This window comes from Misgurnus anguillicaudatus, chromosome 15, assembly GCF_027580225.2.
Source record: "Misgurnus anguillicaudatus chromosome 15, ASM2758022v2, whole genome shotgun sequence".
In the NCBI taxonomy this organism is placed as follows: Eukaryota; Metazoa; Chordata; class Actinopteri; order Cypriniformes; family Cobitidae; genus Misgurnus; species Misgurnus anguillicaudatus.
The window spans coordinates 10,848,437-10,862,609 of NC_073351.2; the positions used below are offsets into that span (position 1 = coordinate 10,848,437).

The following is a 14,173-nucleotide window of genomic DNA, read 5'->3' on the forward strand; positions in this document are numbered from 1 at the left end:
GCTGTGTTTGACAGAATGAGAGATTGCTGTAGCTAGTTCAGACGAGCCTAGTGGAGATCACTTTGTTTTGAAGGGCGGTGAAGAGGAGGGGAACACACTGTGATTCATGCCACCCTAATGGAAAGCTCTCAGTGCCCTGGAGTACACACTTCAGTACAACACACACCAGCTTTACTTTTGCAAGAAAGAAAAACTCTTCCTCATCTCCTTTTAGTAGAATTTAGAGGCACAAAACAGTGCCCTTTCTCAGATGAAGGGTTCATAAACATCAGCTGGTCTTTGGTCGCCCTGTCACCCCCCCCAACAAACCTTCAGCTAAGGCGGTTGCTGTCAACCTTCAGCATAATTTGACGAAATTTAGGATAGCACAGGGACACCGCTGGGGTGAAATGCATCTCTGATCGAATCAAAAAGAGTTCAAGCAGGACATCTTTTGCCTTAAGTGCCTCTGATAGAAAAAATAAACCGAAACACAGGTTTCTGTAGCCATGTCGGGTCAATTCACGGGCTTTAGCTCCACTGTGTCTTGGTAGAAAGTGTTCCCTCTTCTCTCTCACACACTCAATGGAGAATCAAATTCAGAAGTAGGTTTTGACCAAGTGTTTTCACACTCGATTGGTTTCAGGGGTCTGAATGCGAAAGGCTATTGTGACTTATATGAAAAATTAACTTGGAAACACACGTACGCACGCACGCACACACACACACACACATTCTGGTTTCCATGTTTTGTGGGGACATTCCATAGACGTAATGCATTTTATACCATACAAACTGTATATTCTATTCCCCTAACCTACCCCATTCCCTAACCCCAACCATCACAGAAACCCTTCTACTACAGTACTTCACATTTTCAAGAAACATCATTTTGTTTGATTTATAAGCTTGTTTCCTCATGGGGACATCAAAATGTCTCCACAAGGTCACAAAAACCCTGGTATTCCTATCTTTGTGGGGACAATTGGTCCCCACAACGTGATAATTACCAGGTACACACACACACACACACACACACACACTCACATATACATATATATAATAATTTCCATTAGATAACATATCACACCTAAACTGTTTAATAATGTATCCCCGGCACAAAATGGCATCAAAAAGCTTTCAGGTCCGATGTTCCTTCTCATTGGCTCCTGTGAGATTCAATAAAATCCCTTAGTGTCTGAGTAGGAATGTGTGTGTGCGTAGTGGTGAAAGGGAGTTAGAGATGCTGTTGTAAATGAGAGATGATAGTGTGAAACATAGCAGCTCTCTCTCAGTTCTTATTTTTAGGTGGAAGCGGGCTCATGAATAATTTAAAGGCGGGTTAACTGATGTCACAGATGCAGAATAAAATCAGTGTCTGTTATTGATATGCACGCTCCGTTTCCCCGTATGTGGTTGTGTTTACTGTGGGGGGGATGCGAGCGCATGAAGTCGCCTGTTTTTATCTGGGTAAATGTGAGAGCTTTGGCATATACAAAACTGAAAGATCTCTGTTGACCAATGTGACAGAGAATAGATTTGAAGTTAATTGTTAAAATACGCTGTTTCAATCCAACTTAATTTCACATTCTATCATCGCTTGTTCACCCAGAGATCATTTTGAATTTGACTGTATACTGTATGAGTTTATTTCTTTTGCAGAAAGGTGCATTTTGGAAGAAAATCTTGGCCAATCTTTTTCATATAATGAAAGTGAATGAGCACTAGGGCTGTCAGGTTTCAAAATTGCAAAAAGCTCTAGGAATATTTCACAAAAGTGGTCTATATGATATGCTATATTTTAAGTCTTTTAAAGTCTCTGTATTGCTTTGTGTGAGGAAGGATTGGCAGACTGAGGATTATACTGGAAACCTATTTGAAACCAATTATTATTTTTCAGTTCCATTTGGTGATGCTAGTGGCACAAAACTCACTCCCCTCCGCTTTAAAGAAACTCCACAGCCAGAAAGTGGTGTCTCGGTAGATAGTATATCTGGTGAGATGTCCTTTTTATTGAGTTCATGGACAGACTGAACCCAAGATTTGGGTGAAAACAACAGCAGCTTTCTTATTTCCTTGCTTTTGATCTGCAGTCTGTTTACTGCGTTGAAGGCCAGGCTGCAAACCTCCAGGTTCAAAAGACTATTGTTTAGGGGGAAATAAATAAATATGAATATAGATTAAGAGCTACCCAGGGTGAGAAGAAAAGTCACTTGACCTTCGTGACGGCAGACATATTCTTACACAATAGACTTTTTAAACAGCTTGTCAATGTATGTATTGGCTTTTACTATGAAGTCAGTGGAGTCCTATAAGATCTTGCTGCAAACCATCTGGGAAATTTCTGGTAAGCGGTTGTGGTTAATTCTTTAAAGGTCACGGCAGATGTCCTGCAGAGCTGGTGAGGTGTTAAGCCCAGAGTATAGTCTAGTTTTTATGTGTACGCGAACATACGCGCACACTTGAATACACAGCCTTGCAAAGTATAATTTATTTGACTCGTACATCTACACAGACGTTCGACGCATGCATATTGCTACAAAATGCAGTGGATGTCCTGGGTTACGTTCTACATTCTCCTGTACGCAGATGCACGAGCTACATGTGCACGTACAATATTTGCAGGGTTTTAAAAATTCTGCAGTGCATGTACAGTACACCTGCTTTTTTCTGATGATGAAAATTGTGTCACGTGAACTGTTCAATGACCCTCGCTTACATGTAAAAAGTGGACCATAATTCGGCCTTTAGGCTCTCTAGACCTTTCAGGAGCATTCAAAGCAACTATCATAATATGTGTTTAGCTGGTTTTGATGGGAACTTTTAATTAGCTTCCTTGATATGTAGTCAAGGCACTGCTCAGGGAGTCTGACATTTTGAGGGCTTTATCAATTGCAAAATACACATTTGTTGCCTAAAAATTGCTATAATGCAATGCCAAGACCAGGGAGCATTAACTCTTTCCTCGCCATTGTTTTTAAAAAAAGTTGCCAGCCAGCGCCAGCATTTTTCATGATTTTCAGAAAATGTTCTTCTTTAAATATATAAACATACAATATATCAAATAAAAGAACAGACCCTCTTCTTTTAAACAAACAAACAAAAAAGATTCATCCTTGATTAGTTCTCTTCTTATCATCTCTCAAATATGGGTAGGTTTCTTCAAAAACACAAATTTTTTATCAAAAAGCTGAGATAATTGCATTTTTGTTCAGGACCTTTAATAGAGATCAGATTCAGAGCGATCTTTAACCTGATAAGGACACGGCACACCCCCTCCCTTGCACGCGAGGCTGCATAAACGCCATTGTAACTTTGAAGCATTAAATCTTCAAAATATACGGTCATGCGGCACATCGTTGGAAAGCTTAGACTTTCGGGATTCCATTAAGCAAGCACACACACAAAGCATAATATAATTTATAGCAGTCATAAAACTGTAATCTAGTTGTTAGTTACCTGAACTGGGCGGCGCCGATTTAGGATATTTACTTACCTTCAAAATCTTCCCTTTATCCGCTTCGGTGAAATTGTCCAAAACAAACTGTTCATAAATCCCCACAAATCAAAGGAAATTGAATATCCAAGCCTTTTAATCCAAAACGATTTGTTCATCTCACAATCTTGATGTTTCTGACCGAATTGCGATATAAATATGGTATACAATTAGTTCACTAACGGAAAATCGTTCGAATCTCACTTTTCATTCAGGATTTATAATTAATATATTCGGATGTCACATTTATTGTGCAACGCCTGAGGAACAAATACGCCCCCTTGTGGAATTTCAGCCGTTCCATAAGAGACTACAACATACACAGAGTTCTTATGCTACGTACACACTAAACGTGGGGCATCGCGTTACTCCCTCTAGATTACTCGCGGGATTTAACTTTGTGTCATGCAAATTTTTCACTCGAGTTGAATATTTTCAACTTGGGCAAAGATGCGTTTGAGGCAAATAGCGCGTGTTTCAAGCGTCATCCATATCGCGCCATTTGCATCGCCCCACAAGAGGAAGCGTCTGATCTCTCCTTTGCATTGACTTTGTATGTAATCTACTCGCGCAAATCATTGAACTCACGTTTGGTGTGAACCCACACATTCTTTCACGTGAGACGTTGCTTCCGGGTTGTATAAGTGGATAACCAGATTGCCTATCATCTCTATAGACATAATAACCGTTTCTCAATATTACTGTTTCTGAAAAAAAGGTGAGAATATAGATGTGTAAACTTAAAATCTGCAGTCGATTAGTAAGGGTAGCGCTTATTTATTGTCGTTTTTGGAGATGTGGGTTGTTTTAGCCCAGGATTGGGTAAATATTTACTTTTGTTTGTAGTTTTTTGCCTCTGATGTACAGTACTGTGCAAAAGCCACCATGCTAGCATTAGATTTGTTGTTTTTGCAATTGTATAGTGGTCATATATAATTATTTCTCAGTCTCTCTAATTTCTAATTGAATGACTTCAGGCTCCTAAGGAAAGCTCAAGATGTGTTTTGTGGCAAGAGAGGTCACACTAAATACTGACTGATGCCTGGAGAAGACATTTACTTCTGAAAATTGTTTTGTTTTTTATTTTTTGTACATATTTCCTGTGTTTTCTGTTTGTATCTTAATAAAAAGAGTGAAAAATAAATATGGATGGACATTAAACTTTGCTAAAACAACAAAGCTGGTGATGGTGGCCTAAGACTTTTGCACAGTACTGTAGCTGAATGAATATTTTGGAAGAGCTGTATTACTTTTATTGTTGGGATGGAAAATCCAAATTTGATCCAACCATAAGTTGAAACAATCCAGCGTTTAGTCTTTTTTCGAAGTATTTATTATTTGGTTCCTCCCACACTTATCTCATTTCATATGACCTTTAAATCTTTATTAGTGAGGCGTGAGATGCTCAGAAGAACTGTGGTGCCAAAAACTAAAGACAAATGCAAAATTACCATCTGTCATATTGAGCACACAATATACTTGGTCTAACGTTCCTGGCAAGGTTCCCACGGTCATGAACGTTCATTGTTTAAAAAGTGCATTGGCCAGTCAGCTGTTGAGCTCTGATAACCCATCCCACTTCACTGTAGAGACGTGTTCGGTAACAATAGTCAACCTTTCATGAATCTTCCTTCTTAATGGATGTTTTCAGCACTGCAAAATTCATAAAAAGAACTCTATACTGTTAATTAGCATGGCAGAAAATGCTGTTTGCTTAATGTGGCTTTTTATTTGGTTTAACAGCATAATATAGCTTGTGAATGTGGGCGTATAACAAACCGATTAAGTTTACTCAGAGGCATGCAGGCGGATGTAAGATGCTGTTTGTGTTATTTCAGTCATGTCTGAGGTCTCAGATACAGTCGGCGTTCAGGAAGCAAGCAGCAGACGCTATGATTGGATGAAATTATACAGAGAAAAGCCGCCTGCAGCCGGAGATAGAGGTGACCTCAGACCAGAGGGATGCTCTAAGTCAACTTATCCTTATTCTCATATTGCACTTGTCAGAACTAAATACGTTCTCATTTTCCCATTACTTTCGTTCACGCCCATAACAACACGGTTTCTTCTCTTGGTATTCTCTTCCCATCAGCCATTGAAAATCACATGCTGGCACTTTATTGTTTGGGACTTTTTCACCTCAAGACTCTGTAAATCCTCTGGGAGTGAAATATGGATTATATTTCTAGTTGTCATATATTGTTCATGTGAAAATATCCTGTTGCGACAGCAATCAGAGTTTGTATACACTTGGGGAAATTTCTGGAAAGTAAAGTGGCATTGTAAACATCAATTCTTACATGACTCTGCGAGTCATCAAATGTGCTGGTGTCTCTATTCTGGGAGAAAGACTGATGAAAAGAAAATTCTTCCAACAGAGTTTTAGTGTGTTTAGTGTTTTTTAGTGGTGGACAACAGAGAAAAGTCCAGATGTGTGAATGTTGAGCCCTCACACAATAGCTAAAGAGCTTATAAGCTCTATGGCTCTGATACTTTTCTTTTTTAGTAAATCTCTCACAAAGATTGGGATATGGCCAAGCCATGGCTTAAACCCAGGGTATAGTCTGTTTTCTTACGTGTATGTAAACACACATGCATGGTCGAACGCATGGCCTTGCCAAGAAGGGGTGAGCGGGGCACATACTAGCGCGGGGTTAATTGTAACACAGCTACTGTGCTTTGGTCTTTTTCTCTTACTGTCAGAAGATGATCTCCTGTGAATTTGGGAAAATATTTGATGTGTTTTATTACTGTATGTACACACCACCGCAGACTTGAGCTTCCAAAGAAGCTCAGGCTGCCCGGTCAAAGACGCTTGTCAAAAAGTACGGGGAAGCTTCTTGACGCTTTGGCTGCTCTGAAGTCTGTGTCACCATGAAATGTAAATGGAAAAAACCCAATACATTGACATTATAAAAATTTTATAATGACAGCATTTTAAGTATCGTTTTAGTCACATTTGGTCTGGAAAAAAAAATAATAAGCTATTATTATTATTGTTATTATTATTATTTGCGTCTGTGCAATTTGTTAAATCTGTGTTACTGTGAAACATGAATAACAGATCAACTACGATCCTGCTATATGGATTCGTAAATTGTGACATCGATGCTTAAATGATACACTGTGCAGTCCTACTGGCAAGACACAGACACATTTGAGTATCTATCAGTAAAATATTATAAATCATCAAAATAAATTTTCGGTTTCTGTTGTATCACCCACTGCCTCTACAATGGCTGCATAGGTGCACTGGAACAGTCCTTCCTAAAATGCATTAAACTTTCGTCTACAAAGACGTGAAACCCACCGAGTGGTCAGGGGCGTTCACCGATATGCCCACACAAAAATCGCCGCAAAAGATGCCCTCCAACAGGTGTTTTAGCATTCGTTGTTAACTTGTGGACCTATTTTTCCAAACGCCTCACACCCGTACATTCTTCCGTTGAGAGTTTGAATAATAGACACTCCAGCACAGTTGGTGGCGATAATCCACCTTTGCCAATTGCAAGAATACAAACAAAGTTCCCGGCGACGGAGTAATACCGTACCTCACAGCACATCTAATACAAGTCAATGGAGTTGGCAAAAACTACGATAAAACCTGTTGGAATGCGTCTCTTGCAGCGAACCTTGTGTAAGCACATCAGTGAACACCCCTGACCACTCGGCGAGCCCCACGTCTTTGTAAACGAAAGTTTAAAGCATTTTAGGAAGGATTGTTCCTGTGCACCTATACAGCCATTGTAGAGGTGGGGGGTAATACAACAAACACCCGAAAAATCTCGGGCTGCAGCATCATATGTCCAAATTTCAGTCAAAACCGTTCTATTTCTTCATAAACAATCTGAAAACAGGGCTTTAAGTGTAAAATACAGAACTTGTTCTTTAATGAAAATGTAACTTGTTTCTTGTATTGTGACATTTGAAGAGCTTAGATGCAAAAGCCGCAAAACGCCACCACTGTCAAAAATGAGAAATACCACTTTGTTGACATAATCCATTATATGCCATGACGATTTTTCCTCTAAAGTGCACGGAAGAAGAATTTCATGAAAGACATAACAAAAAGTGCAAGAATTTTGTACCCGATTAAAGGAGGTTTAGCGAATATGTTGAACAAATTTTGGAGCCTTTAACCTTTATTCAGAAAGGACAGTGAAGAGTGACTGACGACTTTTATTTAAAAGTAAAGATTGCAGGATTAGACAGTCAAATACCAATGAAATAACTATAGTGACATAATAACCTTCTCATTCCCATTAAAGTGAAAGGAACCTAAACATAAGCACCTGATTAAAAAAATGCTTATTTACAAGAAAACATGTTAGACGCACTTAAAAAATACAGGCAGGTGTTGTGTACCTGTTAAGTGGTTTTTCAGTGTATGTAAGTGTGTCTACAGTATTGTGTGTGTGTGAAAACAGAAGGGGTGGCATAAACAGTTGTTAGAGAAACCCAATGCTCACCACACCCCCATTGTCGCACCCTATTCGCCCCATGCATGGAACTCCCACCGAGTGATAGATTTTTGCTTCTATGGTGTCCTTGTTTCCCCTCGCCTCTCCTCATTCCATCCCCCAGGCCTCTCTAGTGACCTTTACTTCCCTAATGAGGAGAAAACATGAGGTGTTAACCTATCAAACATTAATTTAACTGACAACTAATCCTGGGTACAAAGGGACAGGCCAAACAAGCTTGTGTCAGATTGCAAGGCCTACTGCTTGCAAGGATGTTTCGCACGGTGTTTTGCACAGTATTTACTCAAAAGTCTGGAATAGATCATATTGGAAAAGAAAGTATCTATTGAATTTTGCATTAGTACATTACATTACATTACCAAGTGACTTACAGTGCATATAAACTATACATCAATATGTGTATTCCCAGAACATCTAAAGCCCCTTTTAAACAGTGATTCTGGAAAATACACCTTAAACCTTTGTGTGTACAGCCAATCCGATTATTTTGTTATATGAAGATCTCATTACCCCACGTCTTGACCCTAGTAAGACACCTCTATGTCACCCAACAACAACAATGGTGGACTATATGCTTGTGTTCGTGCTACAGAGGGTAGTGAGCCGATTAGCTGTATTATTTGTGTGTATGCAGATATTTCTTGAGATGACGGCATGGTAAGCTCTGGCTTCGTGTGGATGTGGTCTAAAGGGCTCATTATAGTTGTCCGTAGATGTAGCCACAATGGTGTAGGCTACGCCTCAGTTTTCATATATACTTCTGCGTTGTCGCCCGTAAACACACATGCAGACCGCTGGTAGACAGTATCCATGCGTGCAACTACACTAGCAGCGCAACCGCCAAAGAAGAAGCAGATTGGCCAGTAAACCCACAAACGAAGAAGCAGAAGCTTGATTTAAGAAGAACGGCAGTAATGGAGGTAAATAAACAGCGACTTTTGTTGCAGTTTGGGTTAGATCATTCCTCAACTTGGTAGGAAGAGAAACAGTCGTGTTCACGTGGATAATAATGACCAGTTATCATGATCAGCTAAACATTGAATTCACAAAAATATGCAAAGTTCCCGGCATAGACTCTCCAAAAGACGTCCAGGAGGCAGTTAGTGGAGTCAAAAAGTTTGGTTCTCCTGAATTGCTTGTAGGTGTTAAAAAGTGAAGAGATATGCTTCAAACAGACGTGTAACGGGAGCGTCTCATTGGTGTGGCTGTTGATGAAGTGCACAACGTTGTTCTATGGTGAGTAATGTTGTTTATTTAGATGCTATTCGGTTGGCTGGTTATTTCAATAACTGACTTGTTGCCAGCCGGCTCGTTATTGTGGGGAGACTGAAACGTGACGCTAGACAAAACAAACTATGATTGGTTGTTTGACATGTCGGTCAAACAGCTCGTGGGCGGGCTTTGTCCAGAAAAAGCAGCGAAAAACACCAGACCTGCGAGACTATGCGTAGCCTGACGTGCACCTCGCAAACTTTTTTACAGCGCGTCAGTTCTATGTGGACCGCAATTGTTGTGATTGGTCCACCAGAACCACTCTCGTCAGGTAAAAAAACTGCGTCATAGGTATTTCCGTTTGTGTCGGTGAGAACAAAGATGGGCCAAGCTGAGGAGTGATTTAACTCAAACTGCAACAAAAGTCGCTGTTTATTTACTTCCATCACTGCTTGTCTTCTCAAATCATACACAACAAGTTGCTGTTTCTTCTTCATTTGTGGGTTAACTTGCCAAGCTTCTTCTTCTCAGACGGTCGCGCTGCTTCTGTGGTTACATGCGTGGATACTGCCTACCAGCGATCTGCGCATGTGTTTGCACATCGACGCGGACAACGACGCAAAAGTATAAATAAAAACCGACGTGGAACCTATCCCATCGCGGCTACGCCGTAGGACCTACGCACAACCATAAAGAGCCCTTTATAGTGCTTGCGGTCCTAGTAGAACGGACACGCTGTTAAAATCTTGACACGGTGCATGTCAGGCTACGCAGAGCTATGCACAGCCTACAGATAACCTATGGTGTAGCTATGGCATAGACCTTACGCACAACTATTACTCGCACTTTAGTCCCCATCCCGGGATCGATCCCAGTACAGGTTTGCATTTACACAGAATGCACAATTTCATGGCAATTTTATGGGACCAAAGTGCTATGTGAAAGTGGTTTAGTGAAGATGTCTCAAAATGTCCCATAGATGTTACAGATAGTCACAAAATAGCCAAAGATAACCAAATTATCAAAATAATGTACGATGAAAGATTTTGATTGATCTGATGGTTGGGATTTGATTGGATGGCTTGGATGACTGGATTAATTTTATTTGCTAATATTATGTATCTTTGCCCACACGGCCCTACTAGCCTGGCTCCGCCCTCCTTCGTGATTCTGGGACTGCTGTCTTTTGTTTCGTTTTTTCCTGCAAAAATCTGCAGGTCCAATCAGCGAACAGAGGGGGGTGGCTAAGAACGACGACGTTGAGGTCGTGCGTCAGTTTGAGTTGTAGTTAATGGCAGCGGAGAAAGACATGAGAAAAGCTATTCGGTATGTTGTTGCAAAACTGCCGAATATACAGAAGTTAAAGCCGGAGCAAGAGCAATGTTTGCTAAGTTTTGTTGGTCTGATCATTCGGACTTGTTGTTTCCGGACGGTTACGCCGCATGATATACGTCACGACCACACATTAGCGATTGGTTATGGCAGATTCAGAGTGACTCTGGGCAGATCCAATAGTTTTAAACTTCAACAGAGGACCCTCCTTAACGGAAGTAACGCTTTGCAATGGAGCGTGACCATACTCTCTGTACAAATTAAATTAATGTACAAGAGTCTGGTTGGACCAGGCTACTTGATTACATCATCAGAAAAGAAAGTTGTTTCAAAGTTAAAGAATAAAATTACATTTTCCTGAAATCGATTTTATAAGAACATGCAATAATGAATCATGCACAGTGAGAGCAGGAACATTTATTAAGGCGGCAGACAGGACGATTCAACATCGTTCTTTTCAAAGTTTTGTAGTTTATTGTACAAGTAATCCCAACAGCTTGCTAACCAGAAGTGTAGTGAAAAAATAATGATGTAGTATTGTATCCGGTACAGAGTACAAGATGGAAACATCGTGTTTCATTAAAAGACTACCCAGGCTGTTTGCTGTTAGTAAAGCACATAATGAGAATCTGTTGACATCTGAATGACAAAGCAAGCTGATAAGAATACTAGATTACCTCAGCTTACATTGACTGCAGCTACTGTCTGCGTGCACATGCACTCTTCTCAGCAGGATCATGTTGCTGGTCAGTGAGCTCCCCGGACACCCGCATTCCTGAACACCCCATCTTTTGTCATGCATTACCAGTGATTTGGAAGGTGACACCCTTCCCCCATTATTTCTCTCATGTACACGCCAAGTTATCTCACAACTAAGAGGAAGGACAGAGGAGGGACCAGTCATCTAGAAAAAGCCAAAGGCGGTCAGTAAATCAGGTGTGCATGCTCGAAGAAGAGACCGGAAGGTTTTTCCGTCATGGGCAGCAGTAGTAAAGCAACTTTAAAAGCAATTACTACACACTTTAAAGCGTAAAAAGAAGATTTAAAGAAAGACAGCAAGAGAGCGAGTGCGCCTTTGATCTGAATGTGAAGAGTGAACCTGCCGTGGCACGCTAGCGGAGGCGGAGACAAAAAAGGAGGAGTTTTTCTCCTTCAGACACACACAGACCAGGTAGGACGGTACAAAGTTTACCAGTAGTGTTTTAGAAACTCAGGCTGTATTTTTTTCGTCTGTCAGACCATCATCACATGCATTTACACTGCTGGAAAGAAGAAAAGAAAGGGAGAGAAAGAAAGAAAGAAGGAAAAAGCAAAAGAGGTAGAGTTGGCCTTGGCACTGACTAGAAGTAAAGATAAATCTGTTCTTTCAGTTTTCTGAATGCAGGCTTTGTGTATGTGGCTTCTGTTTTCTCTTTCTCTGGGTTTCTCCCTGCTGATATGACTCTTCCTTCTATTGTACACCGAGATGTTATTGTCCGGATATTGCTTTTATTCTCCACTTTGTAAAATTTGCAGTGTTTTTGTGGTACATACACCATAGCATAGCTTTACATAAGTTTACAGAATGGTCTAAAGGTGTGTTTGTTGTCTAATGGGTGTGTGGTGTTTGCTAAGGTGTTCACGTGGGGGGTTATGGTCACTGAATCTCACAAACCTTTCACAAGTCATTCAAAGATAAAACTGTAAAAATGGCAGCACAAATGGTGGAGCATTGCATTGGATGCATAAATGTAAATATATAAAGGATTCACATGTACATTATATTTACTTTACTAAACAATAGACGATTATTGTATACTCATTTAGCTAGATAAAGGTATGCATGTGCATTGGCCAACTGGAAACATGTTAATGCATGCACATTAATGCAAATCTTATAATGCAAGAGAGTTAGGGTTAGCTTTTATAAAGCATTCCTGTAGCTTATATGTTTGATTCTTGGAACACACAAACTTATGTATAGTTTGAATGTACTGCTATAATTGTAATTATAAACATTATTCATATGTACACAAAGTAATGTTTTATATTTTCTAAAGCAGGTTTATTTAGGCTTAGGCTTATAGTCTAAAATTGAATTGAATGCGTTAGACGCTTTGGATAAAAGGTAAACAAAATGTTGGCAGAAATGTAAATGACACAAGCTCAGTATAAAAAAATTTTCAGTTGAACGTCTCCACAATGATGAAAAACAACAGCGTGTGTTGGCTCGGGGAAGAATGCAGGGTACCGTGCAACCTGTGTTCCCATATGAATGGTTACGTTTAAAACAATGGCTTAATAATTTACATTTTAATTAGCATTAGCTCGGTGGACTTTTGTCATGTGACTGCCTGTTTTACTTAAAAAATGCCTACAGGTCTACCGTATTCACAACAGAGATTGTAATGTAAAAAACTGCAGATAGATGAATTCTACAGAAATTGTCTTTGTACACTCTCAGAAATAAAGGTAGAAAAGTTGTCACTGGGACAGTACCCTTTCATAAAGGTACACCTTTGTACCCAAAGAGTGCATATTAGTACTTCAAAGGTACATATTGACAGTTTAAAGATACATATTTGTACCTAAATGGTACACATAAGGACTTTTTTAAAGGGTACTGCCCCAGTGACTTAAAAATGTAGCTCCTTATCAATGTGGTTTTACTTGGATTTATCTGGAACAAGTCAAAGTCAACTTAGTCAGCCCAGTTTCATCTTAAATTCCCCTGAAGTCTCTTTTTTTGTACGGCTTTTTTGTACAGATACACCTCTAATGATATTTTTTTCATTGGGATTTAAAGGGCTTATGAATGCTTCAAACATGATCAGCGTTCCCTCTGGTCTTCCATGTAGATAATAAAGTGCACAGAAGGCAGACGAAAAAATATGTTGTCTTAAATCAGAGCTTAAACTGAAGTCGAAACACATGTCCATTGATATTCAGTACAGAAATGAAGAAATACACAACCATGATTAATTCGCACAACAGACCATGTCGGATTATAGCAGCACAAACTGAATACCAAATATTTTGTTATTAAAACAAACTTACCAAAAAGCTTATAAATGCCCACAGAGACCGTGCATTGTGCATAGTCAAACATGTAAGAGTAGTTTGTTACTGATCTAAACAGTTATGTTGTCATATAAAGACACATTTTTCATCACGTTTTTCTACCTAGTGTATATTCAAAAAGAATTTCAATTCAACAGTAGGAGTCATTTAGGCTGGCCACACACGTAAAGATTTCAAGCCCGATTTGCACCCTCGATGATCGAAAGTGAGCATGACCCGACCTCCGGTGTGTGGTGTTATTGTGATTATTTTTCATGTTGGAGCCTCCCCAATCCCAAATCGTAAATATCAAACACGTTTGGTATTTACAACCAGTGGTGTCCTGTGACTTCTCTTTCGAGGGGCGCAAATTCAAAATATTTTTTTGTTGTGTCATGTGAACCATGTGCGTCATGTCAAAATACAAGCTTGGTGCCCACAATTCAAAAGGGTTTATGATAAAAGAGACGCTCACGTTCACAAAATACTTGCAAGACACTCACTTAGTAAACTCTGATTACACATGACATTACAGGTGAGTGTCTGGCAAACGCGAGCGTCTCTTTTATCATAAGCCCTTTAGACGCGTCTGCGGCGGGCTCATATTTTGACATCACACGTGATGCACATAAGT

At 39.8% G+C, this 14,173-nt stretch overlaps 1 protein-coding gene across 7 annotated transcripts in view; it reads left to right on the forward strand.

Annotated features, from left to right (window-relative positions):
* Positions 1-14,173, forward strand: part of large2 (LARGE xylosyl- and glucuronyltransferase 2) — a 179,905-nt gene that overhangs the window by 132,898 nt on the left and 32,834 nt on the right. The window contains exon 1 of one of the 7 annotated variants that reach the window (XM_055173780.2): positions 11,465-11,671. The exons of 5 other annotated variants lie outside the window; for them this stretch is intronic. The gene's annotated coding sequence lies outside the window, so the exon portion shown is untranslated. One more of the 7 variants, XM_055173779.2, reaches the window with a different exon arrangement.